Source organism: Ranitomeya variabilis, chromosome 8 (assembly GCF_051348905.1).
Source record: "Ranitomeya variabilis isolate aRanVar5 chromosome 8, aRanVar5.hap1, whole genome shotgun sequence".
Classification (NCBI taxonomy): domain Eukaryota; kingdom Metazoa; phylum Chordata; class Amphibia; order Anura; family Dendrobatidae; genus Ranitomeya; species Ranitomeya variabilis.
The window spans coordinates 59,360,838-59,376,173 of NC_135239.1; the positions used below are offsets into that span (position 1 = coordinate 59,360,838).

The 15,336-nt window shown below is 44.2% G+C and overlaps 1 protein-coding gene across 1 annotated transcript in view; it reads right to left on the bottom strand.

Moving 5' to 3' along the window:
* Nucleotides 1-15,018, bottom strand: part of LRRC8C (leucine rich repeat containing 8 VRAC subunit C) — a 60,808-nt gene extending 45,790 nt beyond the window's left edge. Inside the window, exon 1 of the mRNA XM_077278438.1 lies at nt 14,855-15,018. The gene's annotated coding sequence lies outside the window, so the exon portion shown is untranslated. The remainder of the gene's footprint in view (nt 1-14,854) is intronic.
* Nucleotides 15,019-15,336: the final 318 nt, after the last annotated feature.

Here is a 15,336-nt window from a genome sequence, read left to right on the forward strand (position 1 = left end):
AGAAAACACCCACTCAGAAAGAATTGTTGGCGGCCACTCAGAACTCAGGAAGGAGTTCTAGCCCCACTATTATGTTACAGATTCCCTCCAAATACCTGTGCTAAGAAAATGGCATTTGTTATGGTGCTTTCACACTGACATTCTTGCCCATGTTCGTTGGTCCCGTCAGGGCATACATCTGAAACACTCCCCCCACAAAACGGGATTCGAGCGTATGCGCCGACGGGGCCATAGACTATAATGGTGCCAACAGAGAGGACGTGTGCTCTCTCATGCATCATTTTCGGGCGTATACGCCTACTGGAGGTGGACACTCAGACGAAGACTGCATCTGAGTGTCTGTCTCCAGTAGCCATATATGCCCGAATCCTGTTTTTTGGGGGGTTCGGACGTAAGCCCCAATGGGACCAACGAACGTATGACAAAATGCACATTAAAAGCACCCTTAATTATTTTTAGTTCCCTACTGGCTATTTTCTGTGTACACTGTACATAGGCAGAAAGCTGCCAATCAGTAATAGGGGCCGGGTTATACAAAGCTCATGAATATGGAGGACTACCTGGCAACAGGTTTACTAGTCCACTAGGGATAATCTCCTACTGATTAAACATCGAACCTACAGCAAACAGCCTAGTAAGTCACACATCTCTGCAATCAGTGTCTCTGCCACTACATGATGCAAAAATCTTACAACAGATTCCCTTTAACCCCTGAAAGCAGATATGGGCTTGATGCAGGAAGATCCCTAAGTCTAGTCCCTGAACAGTCTCAGATTGTTGGTGGTAGCATAAAAGAAGTAGTAGAGTCATCAATGACGGAGCCAAGGGTCATCACCAGGGGTACAGACAGGGCGTAACAAACCAGAAGACAAGACTGGAGTCAAAGGTAACAGTAAATAACTAGAGCTACCAAGAAAACAATCCAAATCATAGGCTTCATTCCTACATAAATAGACTGCAAAAATGACCCAGGAACGCCCTCGCAACCCAATGGTGACAATCAATCAGGGTGGAAATATTGCCTGATGTATGGCAGGATGCGGGTTTATATAGAAAATAGATCATGTACCTCAAGACTGGCAATACAGGTCTCAGAAAAATGGTGCCACAAAGTACCAAGACATGGAAGAATGAATGGAGCAGAGGTAGAGGCTAAGATGGGGCTATGGCCGTTATTGTGATCAGAGGGGTTCAAACTAAATAAAAACAGGTGGACCAAAAAAGCAATGGACCTTGGGCAGCTGCCCAGATCTGATGCCACAGCGTGGATTCATTACTTTTGCGTGCACCTAAGACTTCCTTCTCATTACATTGTGTTCATATTTAATCTTTTTTCTTTTACTACAATTAACTTTTCCCTTCCGCTTTATTGAGAATTGCAAATTCATCTATAAATTACAAGCATCCAAATACCGTTAAGCTTTTTGGCAGGCACACACAAGAGAAGAGGGCCATAAAGTAAAAAGCAAGCAATGCAGATGTAACACTCCTGCTGATACAAATGACTGCAGTAAAGTAATAGGAGCTCCCCTGGGATAAATCTGCTCCGTCCTGCAAGGAGATTATTACAGAGATGATGATGTATATAAGATGCAAAACCAACCAGACATGCTGTTTACTTTAACGAAAACTTCTAAAGGAGGCAGCACAAAGGAGTCTTACGTTCCTCATTAGGAGACTTCAGTTCATCTGGGTTCTAAATCCACATTAAACTTGTGTTTCATGCATAAACAAGGCATGGCGGCCTCACACCGTCCTCCGGGGACGTTACTGAAAGCCACATCTGGAAGGATACATCTGACAGTGAGAGACCATTATCGTCTGCAACTCAATTACTGAATTAAAAGCATTGGAATGGAGTTTAAGGAGCGTAAAGGACCCCATACACATTAGATACATTAGCCATTGATTGACCAATGCTTTGGCCGATTATTCCGCCAACAGACATCCCGGCTGGCTGGCTCTATCCTACACAGGAGCACTTATTTGGCCGAGCGCTCCTTTGTCCCCTATGAGACACCGGTCAACAGACATCTATACCATCCATGGGCTTAACTCTGGGAAAACAAAGCGATCGGTAATCTGAAAATGGACAGGACTGATCAACAGCTTCCCTGACCTGACAACCATATGGCCCCCCGGCCCATACACATTAGATTATCAGCTGAACCTGATGATAATGAATTATTAATATGTGTTAGGGGGGCTTAACACTGACAGCCTATTTCAAGAGCTGGTAACACTATTTTCAAAAAGCAAAAAATATACCAGCTCATCGGGTGTAGATAGGCGCAACCCAAGGCACGGACCATGCTCCTGTGTAGCATTCCTATGAGAATCCGCTCTTAAACACGCCATGACTAAGAGCAGGTTAACGGCTCGAAACGCGTAGGCTCAGTACCTCATTTTATGATATTACTCTGTTCCAACAGGTTTTTACTCTACATTCAATAAAGATGGTACGTTGTATCCATGTAGCTGGACTAAAGATACATTTTTGGAGAACACTTTCTTATCATACGCCTTCCAATTACTACTTAAGTTATCTAAATCTGGCAACATGAGAAAGCATCGGCTGAATGTTCATCCATAGAATCATAGAATGTTAGAGTTGGAAGGGACCATCCCCCTGCTCAATGCAGGATTCACTAATCCATCTCAGACAGATGTCTGTCCAGCCTCTATGTGAAGACTTCCATTGACGGAGAACTCACCACATCTAATGGCAGCCTGTTCCACTCATTGACCACCCTCACTGTCAAAACGTTTTTTGTAATATCTAATCTTTATCTTCTCCCATTCAGTTTCATTCTACTGCTTCTTGTGTCCAATCCTCATACACAACTTGAATGTTTTCAACAGAGAGACGACATCTCCCCTCTAAACAAAACCATTGCCTTTGTAAATACCAATGGCCGAAACTTTCTCTTCCCCAACATCATCTTGCCAATATTATTTACTTGGGCCGACTTTCATCTATATGTAGAGGCCTTTAGACTGGGATGTTCATCAAACCATCATAGTTCCAACTCTCTCAGAAATAGAGAGTGTGGGTTGCTCCAAGTAAAAAGGCAGACTTTGGGTCAAAAAGACCAAATTTCTTGGGAACCACTAAAGAAAATTATAGAAAACAGCAGTTTGGGATTTTTTTGTGTGTGAATAATACTTTATTATCAGACACAACTCAAATATTCACAAGCTCATTTAGTAGGGGGGCGGTATTAGGACTGTGAAAAAGTGTGTCTGGTCAAGAAAAGCTTCAGCAGTGCAATCCAAAACGTGCTGGATGCCTGTTCTTAAAAGTTGTCAGGTGTGCATAATATAGTGTCCGCCGTCATGTCAGCGCGGGGATGGTCCTCAGTACATATTCTGAAGGTTCCAAAATATCTTGGCTTGTGCCCCTTTATATGTGGAATGTCATAAGGCAGCACACATCTGTATCCAGAGGAAAGCATGGACACTGCTATTGTGTGAACCTTGGATCGCATATACCTCAGTAGGCAAAAAAATATAACACTAACTCTATTACTAAGGTTAAAAATCATAGTCCGATGTAACTACTAATGACGTTTAAGGCTATGGAGCCAACGGGCACTGGCTAATCATCAGATTAGGAGAACTGCAAATGTATAAACACCAACTACACGTACAGCACACGCGCACATCCCAATGGAAAAGATACATACAGTAATTGCTAAATATTTACATTACAACAAAAACATACAAAGAACAAACAAACCTTACATGCCAAAGGGCTCCGCTCAACGGTCTTATGTGAGCCCGACCAGAAAGCAAAGACTGTCTTTAACTAGGGTATGGAAAGCTACAAAACACACTCCCCCACAGTGAGAAACGCAAGTATAAAACACAAGAATAATGTCTAATGATATGCAATAAAGTTCTACACAATATATTGTCCTAACTTGTAGGCATCAAAATCCAAAAGTATAACATCAAAGGTGCGAGTGCAATATAATAATCCCAAAATGAAACCTCGTCAGAGAATTCAGACCATAACATGAGATCTAAATGTTGAAGAGAGAAAAATCTCAACCAATGTCTCACATAGGGGGGTAAAAGCTGCCATAGAACATGCCTGTTCAGTGGCTTGTGGGTCCCAATGCAAGGTCTCCAACAGGGCCCCCAACAACCATTTGTATTAAGAGTAATGGCTTTCTCATAGAGGCCAAATGGACCTAACATAATCTACAGGGCCTGGGTGCGACTGGGACCCCTGCACCTACTGCAGATACACCCTTGTTCTTGTTGCAGGGATGACCTATGTGTTTCAATGCTTTGCAGCCTCATCAACCTTATTCCTTTCTAATTTCTTGGAAATAATAGGCATACGAGCGCATGCTATGGACTAAATTGTCTCCCATTTTCAGTTAACATGTCGCCAGTGTCTGGTGTTACTGCCTATGCACTACATTCCTATCATGATTTCCCATGTGCCCCTAGCAAAGATGAAGTAAGGGCTTAAATAAAAGCACGCATGAATTGAGAAGTCATATCTCATATGGAGAAACCTCTCACTGAAAAAATAACTGTCAGCGAGTGGGAAGACATCATGCTCCTCAAACATATAATCACACTACGTAAATATAACGATAACAATATTTCAGTGTATAAGTAAATAAACTCATGTATGATGCGTCATATATAAATATGTATATCTATATATATATAATTGTCTAAGGGGTACTTCCGTCTTTCTGTCCTCAACTTCCGTAGCGGAAATCCCGCATCGCTGATTGGTCTCGCCAGCTGCCTGTCATGGCTGCCGCGACCAATCAGCGACGGGCACAGTCCGATTAGTCCCTCCCTACTCCCCTGCAGTCAGTGCCCGCTCCATACTCCCCTCCGGTCACCGCTAACACAGGGTTAATGCCAGCGGTAACGGAGCGCGTTATGCCGCGGGTAACGCACTCCATTATCGCTGCTATTAACCCTGTGTGTCCCCAACTTTTTACTATTGATGCTGCCTATGCAGCATCAATAGTAAAAAGATCTAATGTTAAAAATAATAATAAAAAAAAAAAAAACCCTGCTATTCTCACCCTCCGTAGTCCGCCGAGGCGCGCGCAGCTCCCGCCATCTTCCGTTCCCAGAGATGCATTGCGAAATTACCCAGAAGACTTAGTGGTCTCGCGAGACCGCTAAGTCATGTGGGTATTTTCGCAATGCATCCTGGGAACGGAAGATGGCGGCAGCCGCGCGCGCATCTCCAGAGCGTCGCTGGATCCCGGCGGGTGCGTATATAACTATTTTTTATTTTAATTATTTTTTTAAACAAGGATATGGTGCCCACACTGCTGTATACTACGTGGGCTGTGTTATACACTGTGTGGCTGCTATATACTACCTGGCCAGTGTTAGATACTATGTGGCCTGTATTTTGTACTGCGTGGGCTGTGCTATATACTACGTGGCCAGTGTTATATACTATGAGGCCTGTGTTATATATTACGTGGCCTGTGTTATATACTGCATGGCTGCTATACTGTATACTGCGTTGCCTGTGTTATATACTACGTGGCTGCTATATACTACGTGGGGTGTGTTATATAGTACGTGGGCTGTGTTATATACTGTTTGGCCTGTGTTATATACTGCGTGGCCACTGTTATATATTGCGTGGCCTGTATTAACGCATCGGGTATTCTAGAATATGTATGTATGTATATAGCAGCCACATAGTATATAGCACAGGCCATGTAGTATATAGCAGACAAATACTATGTGGCCTGTGCTATATACTATGTGGCTGCTATATACATACATACATATTCTAGAATACCCGATGTGTTAGAATCGGGCCACCATCTAGTATATACATTAAGATGGCTGCCGGACAGGTCCTCGAGGGGAGATCTATATCATCGAAGTTGTCAGCCTCGGTGATGTAAGCCCATAAAGTGATGAGAGTTAATAGAGCATTCAGGGCCGGGTTTACGAGCAGTCAGAGAGATGGGTGGGATCGGCTGCTTGCATATCCCCACCCAAGGCCTGGTTTAGCAGATACAAAGGAGACCAGATCTTCAGTGTTGTTTGACTTGGCTGAGGACTAAAGAGCTGGACACTAAAGGCCCCGTCACACATAGCGATTTACCAACGATCACGACCAGCGATACGACCTGGCCGTGATCGTTGGTAAGTCGCTGTGTGGTCGCTGGGGAGCTGTCACACAGACAGCTCTCTCCAGCGACCAACGATCAGGGGAACGACTTCAGCATCGTTGAAACTGTCTTCAACGATGCCGAAGTCCCCCTGCAGCACCCGGGTAACCAGGGTAAACATCGGGTTACTAAGCGCAGGGCCGCGCTTAGTAACCCGATGTTTACCCTGGTTACCAAAAAAAACAAACAGTACATACTCACCATCTGATGCCCGTCAGGTCCCTTGCCGTCTGCTTCCCGCTCTGACTGAGTGCCGCCGTACAGTGAGAGCAGAGCGCAGCGGTGACGTCACTGCTGTGCTCTCACTTCTCACTGTACGGCCGGATCTCAGTCAGAGCAGGAAGCAGACGGCAAGGGACCTGACGGACATCAGATGGTGAGTATGTACTGTTTTTTTTTTTTTACATTTACGCTGGTAACCAGGGTAAACATCGGGTTACTAAGTGCAGCCCTGCGCTTAGTAACCCGATGTTTACCCTGGTTACCAGTGAAGACATCGCTGGATCGGTGTCACACACACCGATTCAGCGATGTCAGCGGGACCTCAACGACCAAAAAAAGGTCCAGGCCATTCCGACACGACCAGCGATCTCACAGCAGGGGCCTGATCGCTGGTACGTGTCACACATAGCGAGATCGCTACTGAGGTCGCTGTTGCGTCACAAAACTTGTGACTCAGCAGCGATCTCGCTATGTGAGACGGGGCCTTAACCCGAGCGAGCGAACCCGCACTACTGTATGGACTATTTACTTTATGTTTTCACTGTGTGCCAGAAAAGGCTGTTTTGTTATCCTGGGTGCTTTATGGAGTCTTAATAAACCAGCCTGGACATTTTATTGAAACAGTTTCCTGTGCTTACCTCAAAACGTAACCAACTAGAAACCCTACAATATACCGTAAATACATATATATGCCTAGATATATACATAGATAGACCAATAGCTATACAATGTTAGATATACAACTTTATTATGTACCATTCATTCAGAACTATACTGATAAGAATTTACGTATTACACAAGGGGAGGTGAACCCACACTGCAGAGAAGGCCAGGAACTACAGCAATTGTCCCCAGCATGTGGCTCCTTGCCCCCTGATGTATGGCTCATAGCTGACTGCTAGCCCTGTACATTACTGCTGGGTCTACCATAAACCAGACCCACCACTAATGGCAAGATGGCGCTCACCAAGAGGATGAGGTGAAGGAGCCATGAAATGGTTACAGTGCTGGTTCAGCTGCCTTCTCCTGATTGGTGACATCATCCCATCATTCATTCTCATCTTTGAAAGCTGTATATGGCTCTAAAGATAAGAAAAGTTGAGGATGCCTCTAAAGACCCTAATGACAATACTATGGATGCTCAGGAACGTCTACCTGAATGTAATGAATTAGGTACAATGCGTTATACTGAGGCTAAATGCAAAAAAAAACACTCTGTGTGGCTCAGTAAGAGCATTGAAGATGGGTTGTGGCTGAATCTTCCAGCACGACAATGACCCGAAAAACAGCCAGGGCAACTAAGGAGTGGCTCCGTAAGAAGCATGTCAAGGTCCTAGAGTGGCCTAGCGAGTCTCCAGACCTGAACCCGATAGAAAATCTTTGGAGGGAGCGGAAACTCAATGTTCCCCAGCGATTGCCATGTAACCTGAAAGATCTAGAGAAGATCTGTATGGAGGAGAGGGCCAAAATCCCTGCTGCAGTGTGTGCAAACTTGGTCAAGAACTACAGGAAACGTCTGACCTCTGTAACTGCAAACAAAGGTTTCTGTACCAAATATTAAGTTCTGTTTTTCTATTGTATCAAATACTTATTTCATGCAATAAAATGCAAATTAATTACGGTATGTAAAAATCATACAATGTGATTTTCTGGATTTTTTCTTTAGATTCTGGCTCTCACAGTTGAAGTGTACTTACGATACAAAATACAGACCTCTCCATTAATGTAGGTGGGAGAACAAAATCAGCAGTGTATAAAATATCATCTGCATGTTTTTCTCAATATCTGACATGAAATCAGAATAAACCTTTCCCGTTTTAGGTCAATTAGGATTACCATAATTATTAATATTTGCCAAATGCCAGAATAATGAGAGGGATAATGTTTTAAGGCATTTTTATTACTTACTGCAAGGTCAAAAGTTTACATATAATAGGATCACCATGTCTTTACACAATTCTGGACTGCCAATATGATGATGTCATGTGTTTGGAAGCTTCTGATTTTTTGGCATCTGAGTTAATTAGAGACACACCTGTGGATGTATTTTAATGCACACCTGAAACACAATGCTTCTTTGTGTAGCATCATGGGAAAGTCTCAAGAAATCAGCCTAGACATCAGGAATCGAATTGTGGACTTGCAAAAGTCTGGCTCATCCTTGGGTACAATGTCAAGATACCTGAAGGTGCCTTGTTCATCTGTACGAACAAGATGGGAATGTCCAGCCATCAAACCGCTCAGGAAGGAGATGGGTTCTGTGTCCCAGAGAAGAACGTGCTTTGGTCCGGCATGTGCATATCAACCCGAGGACAAAAGCAAAGGACCTTGTGAAGATGATGGTGGAAGCTGGTAAGATTGTGTCAATATCCACAGTGAAACAAGTACTGTATTAACATGGGCTGAGAGGCAACTATGCTAGGAAGAAGCCATTACTCCAAAAGAAACATAAAAAAGCCAGATTAATGTTTGCAAATGCACACAGGAACAAAGACCTTAATTTTTAGAGACATGTCCTGTGGTCTGATGAAACTAGAATTGAGGTTTTTGGGCATAATGACCATTGTTATGTTTGGAGGAAAAAGGGAGAAGCTTGGAAGCCTAAGAACACCATCCCAACTGTGAAACACGGTGGTGGCAACATCATGTTGTGGGGTTATTTTGCTGCAGGAAGGACTGGTGCACTTTACAAAATAGATGGCATCATGAGAAAAGAAGATTATGTGACAATACTGAAGCAACATCTCAAGACATCAGTCAGGAAGTTAAATCTTGGGCGGAAATGGGTCTTCTAAATGGACAATGACCGAAGCATACCGCCAAGATGGTAACAATGTGGCTTAAGGATAACAAAGTCAATGTTTTGAAGAGGCCATCACAAAGCCCTGATCTCAATCCTATTGAAAAGGCCGGTGCGAGCAAGACGACCTACAAACCTGGATCAGTTACATCAGTGTCAGGAGAAATGGGCCAAAAATCCGACCAACTATTGTGAGAAGCTTGTGGAAGGAGACCCAAACATTTGACCCAAGTCATTCAGTTTAAGGACAATGGTACCAAATACTAATGAAATGTATGGAAACTTTTGACTTTGCTGTAAGTAATAAAAATACCGTAAAACATTTTCTCTGTCTCACTATTCTGGCATTTGGCAAATATTACCGTAATAATTATGGTAATCCTAATTGACCTAAAATGGGAAAGGTTTATTTTGATTTAATGTCAGGTATTGAGAAAAACATGCAGATGTGTCTTTTTATATAGTAAGCTTCTGGTTTCAACTGTATAGACACACATCTTCCACATTCTTCTAATGTAATTGCATCAAATAGATTCATGTGATCCTTTTTCTCCATCAGTTGCTTATAGTGTCACAGTGCCCTTATGTGGAAGCAATCGTCTGCTCCTCCTATAGATAAGTCACTGTGGATATATAAACACTTCACATTAGGTAATATATGCCATTTATCGCCTTAACTATGTACTTCCAGCTGCAGCGTACAAGGCAACAGGAATATTGTGCAATTCCAATGGTAGATAATAAACCATGGAAAATAGGTATACACAGGAAAAAGAAACAGCAACAAGTGAATTAGACAAAGTAATCATTAAAGGGAAAGAAAATGACTTATTGTCTAAATAAGTTTTTTGTGTTAAATGTATTTTTTTACTGTGGCAATGAGCTTTTGTTAGATTTTACAATCTTTTAAAAATAAAATTTTGCAATTTTCACAGTGGCCACTGGAAACTATTTTAGATACTAAGTTCCTGTTGTTTCAGGAAACAACACATGCACATAGACACAATGGTCGAATTCCGACCCTATCATTTGTATTGAAGTGTCTAATGAGCAGGTGTAAAAGTCTTTGTTAAGGGAGGGGGAGCAGTGTCAGCTGTGCTATCCCTTATTGTGATTGGCAGATCCTGTGTTACCACATGTGTATAGAGGTGTTACATGTCATTGGAATCTGCACTCTGATGATAACGAGCCTGCTGAAAACTTTTTCCTGAAAAATCGGGAAGTATGATTCTAAAAAAAAGCCCCAGTAGCCAATGTGAAAATTGCATGGTTACAATTTTTTTTTAATAAAGATTGTGATTATGAAAAAATAAACACTGCTACAAATATTTTAAAAGTCCATGTAACACTAAAACCTAATTTAAGCAATAGGGCATTTTCTGATGCTAGCTTTCCTCTAAGAGAGCGATGAACACACAGACTCCCCTGCACGACCTTCTCGGGTTACAAGGTGTCTTCTCACAGTCCAGATGGATAATACCAGGAATTGTCCAATGAAAAGTGACTGAATGGAGTATTTTATGCATTTGTGACAGCTACAAAAGCGAAAGCGGATCCTCCTGTGTCTGCGGTATTATTATACACCGTCCTCCACGATCATTTCCGGACCGCAGCCGATATGGGGAAACTAATGAAAATCTAATGGGCTTTTTCCCTAAAACATTACGGCAAATTTAAAGGAAAATTCCAAATAAATGCTACAACATTTTTTCCTGCCTTAATGTGGGCAGGTTATGGCTAGGGGAACGATGTCGGTTCTGACCGGCGGAGGTCCCGGGTGTCGCGCCCTCATAATCAGACGTTGATGACCTATCTCTATGAGAGAGTCACCGCCAGAATCATCCGACAGCGGCTTATCTCCCCAATAACAAAATGATCGGTGACTGAATTTCAACCTCCCGATCCTTATGTCCCCCGGAATAATCTGTCAGGGGTCAGTGAAGAAGTCTCCATACACATTAGATGGCAGGCCAGTCCCACTGAAATCAGCAAGGGACGACAACTTTAATCTAATTTATAGGATTGCCGTAATGGTGGCAATCATTTGGCAAGACGTTTGGTGAATGTCAGCAGAACTTGCCCCCCATCTAATGTGTACGGGGGTGTCCCGCTCTTCCTCAATGGTAAAATGTAGGGAAAAAACTGAAGGATCAGCCAAAGAATCTCACATGCCGTGAAGCTCCACCAGGGGTGTGTAGTAGCAGCAGCTCACTCCTCCCTCCCCATTGAGAACAACTGCACGCTCAGTTGACCCGAGCATGCATCCATTAGAAAGCATTATGCCATACAAAAAAAGAATCAAGAATCCCAAGAAAAAAGATTGTGTTGGATCAAGGAATTTGGAGTTGCTATATCATACCTATTGGAAGCTTGTATTCCTTTTACATAATCAAAGACATCAGCAGTCTACTTTTATTTAAAGGGGTTGCCCAGTTAAAATAAGTTATCACTTAATAATGTGTGCAAACTGTAAAGCGCTGCGGAATATGTTAGCGCTATATAAAAATAAAGATTATCATTATCACCTATCAGTGAGGGTCCAACAGCTGGGACCCCCATCTACAAGCATGAGGAGCTTTGATCCTCATTATACTGGAGTGGCAGAGCACATGCATAACCAGCGCTGCACTCATTCCCTAGAGGGCTGCCAGGCGCTGCACTCGCCTTTTTCCCTATAAAGAATAATTAGATGGAGAGGTGGTCGGGCCTCCAGGCTGCAGTGCCATTTTGTAATGGTGATAAAAATTCCACAATCTGCCAATGCGTTCACGTCCCAGCAGTCGGACCCCAGCCGATCAGAAAGTTATCACCTATTTTAAGGATAAGTAATAACTTGCTTTAACCAGACAACTTCATGAATCTTCTGTGCAGGGACTTGTAGTTCCACAGGAGTGATTGCAGGCATTGCTTATTCTGGGTAGCTTATGCAGTGTAATTATATATGATCTCTCACATATGGCTGCTGTGTTCACTGTATATCAGCGGGAGGGAGGTGTAGGGGAATGCGAGAGTGCTGCTGAAGTGGACATTCTCTTCCCAAAATGAGGTGCACTGGCCAATAAACACTAGTCAGGGCGCAACCCTCCCCCAGCGACTGTACCCTGCATTTATAGGGTGCGTGTGGCTATGAAGTCCCCATCCTGTGCATACAATGATGCAGCCGCGACAGTCTTGATACAATGTACAGTCCCAATCCAGGAGCGGCAGAAGATCAGATTAATGTCTTCTGGCTCTCGGCATGAAATGACACTGTAATTGACTTAATAGGCATTCATAGCTGGAGGAAGCAGCCGCCACCGGGGATCTGATGTAGTTTTCCTGACAACACAATATAGGACATTTGTTGTGATACAAGGATGGTTACAACGTGATAGTCTATATTCCAAATACTATCCGTAGCCACCAGCTCAACAGCAGGGACGCCATCGGGAAGCAAGGAATATTCGTGTTGTGTGCTATACTCAGAACGTTCACAAATATGTCACAATGTAGATGTAGCAGAGTCGGATCTGTGTTACTTTAGGTTGCAGCTTTTCTCCTTTGAGAGATCTCCTGGAGTCCCATAGACAATGAATGGAGCAGAGGTGAAGCATGGGCATCCCTCCCCATTCATTGTCTATGGGACTCCAGGAGATCTCGCAATGGAGAAAAGCTGCAGCATAAAGTAACACAGACCCGACTGCTACATCTACATTGTCACATGTTTTTGAACACATATAGGGCGCTTTTTCAAGTTCCAGAGCCCTGATATTGGGATTACAAAGGGTCCCAGAGGTCAGAACCACAGCAATCGGTAAGTTATCATCTATCCAAATGATAGGAGGTAATAAAATGTTTTGTGAATACTCTTTTAAAGTGAACCCGTCGCCATTCCATAACAGATACCCTTAACCATAGCATTGGTGCAACATATGCAGCTGTACAGGGGCCCGAGAGGTAAGGGAGCCCACTACTACCGCCAAAGCTGCCAGCGGCTCCAGATAAAAGGGCGCATTCGGTGCAATGGGCGATGTCCATCTTGACTGTGGAGGGCAGGGTTATATACTGGGTAACCTGACTCTTCTGTACAGTGTGAACATGACTCTACATGTCATTAGCATATGATAAGAGGCATTATATATATATATATATATATATATATATATACTTTTATGCCTAAATCTGTGTTACTGAGCACTTTGCAGAGATAATCCATTCACCTGACAGGTGTGGCACATCCAGATGCTGACTACACAGCAGGATTATTGCACAGGTGCGCCTTAGGCTGGCCACAATATAAGGCCAATCTAAAATCTGCCATTTACAGTATTAGTGGGTCCGGGGGCAGATAACCAGGTAATATCTGGTGTGACCACTATTTGCCTCACGCAGTGCAACACAGAGGTGGATGGATGATCTCGGCAGAGGAGAAGATCTCACTAACACAGATCTAGACACATTTGTGAACAATATTTGAAAGAAAAAAGGCCTTTTGTGTCCATAGAAAAAGTCTCAGATCTTTAAGTTCGGCTCATGAAAAAAGGGAGGCAAAACAAAAGTGTTAGGTTTATAGTTTTCTTCAGTATATATATATATATATATATATATATATATATATATATATATATATATATATATATATATATATATATATATATATATATGTGTGTGTTATGGCATGTTCTACATAAGAAAAACAGAATCGGCCATGTTTACAAACATTGTCAGGTCATCTTTAGTGACTGGGTGATAAAAGGACCTGACAGCTTTCCTTTATCCTGCAGTCCCATGCAAGAGACCTGACAGCTTTCCCTTATGCCGCAGTCTCATACAAGAGACCTGACAGCTTTCCCTTATGTCGCAGTCCCATGCAAGAGACCTGACAGCTTTCCCTTATGCCGCAGTCCCATGCAAGAGACCTGACAGCTTTCCTTTAGCCTGCAGTCCCATGCAAGAGACCTGGCAGCTTTCCTTTATTCTGCACTCCCATGCAAAAGACCTGAAAGTTTTCCTTTATCCCGCAGTCCCATGCAAGACACCAAGCTTGCGCCATTACGATGCTCTGCTACACCTGTACACGTTGAACCATAAAGAAACACCACAAGCCAAGACAATAGCTACTGTCCCCCCATCCATCCCTCCTTATAGACAGCAGACATTCTAGGTCCGCAGGGGCGGTCGGTCGGGGCGATGTGTTACTATGGAGATGACTGGATCTGCTACCAGTCCAGCACTTTCCCATTGGTCGGTTGCTATGGTGATTGCTACACTCTACCAGGAATTTCCCATTTGGGACAACGCAGACCTGAAATCTGCGAATTCTTACAATCCTAGGAAAGTTTGTGTTGCAATGTGTCGTATTCCCCACAGCTGGACGGATGCAGGCAGATTACAGGCATCATATACACCAGGACATGTACAATCGGTAAGATCGGAGATCGCACGATGACATTGCACCGATTTCATTACCGAGGCCGATCACTGAGAGCATGGCCGCTCATCTCACCGATCGTCCGCACTCCTAGCCACAGACCTGGAGGCAGAGTGGCCACTGGTGCAGATTCCCCCGCAGCCGGGCATCACATTCCCACAGGTGCCCTCCTCAGCAGCCCCCCACAGTCCTCACCCCCACACACAGAGGACGCCGTGCCCCCCACGCACCGCCCTGACTCACCGTGACTGACGTCTGGGCACTCAGCCTGTCCTCATGCCCGTGGTGCCCGGTGCCCGGCTGTGGGGATGCCGCCGTGTCCCGCCGCTGCCGCCCTCTCCCGTCCTGCAGCCGCCCAGCCCGCAGTGACGCACAGACTCCCCCCTGTACGGAGCAGGGGGCGGTGGTGAGAGGGTCCTGGTGTGATGGGACTGCCCCCTGCAAGCGGCCGAAAACACGGTGGGCCCTGGTGACCGCGGAGGGAGGGGGCAGCTGGTAAAAATAGATAACAATATGAGGAAAAAGGAAGAGTCTGCGGCACAAGTTATCAGCAGAGATGTCAGCAGCCGGGCACAGCCGACACCACCGCACAGTCTGCACTGCTCCATGTACAGAGATAGGGGCTGAGGTGGGCTCTGTGGCCGGGCATGCACTGCTCCATGTACAGAGATAGGGGCTGAGGTGGTATCTGGGACCAGGCAGGCACTGCTCCATGTACAGAGATA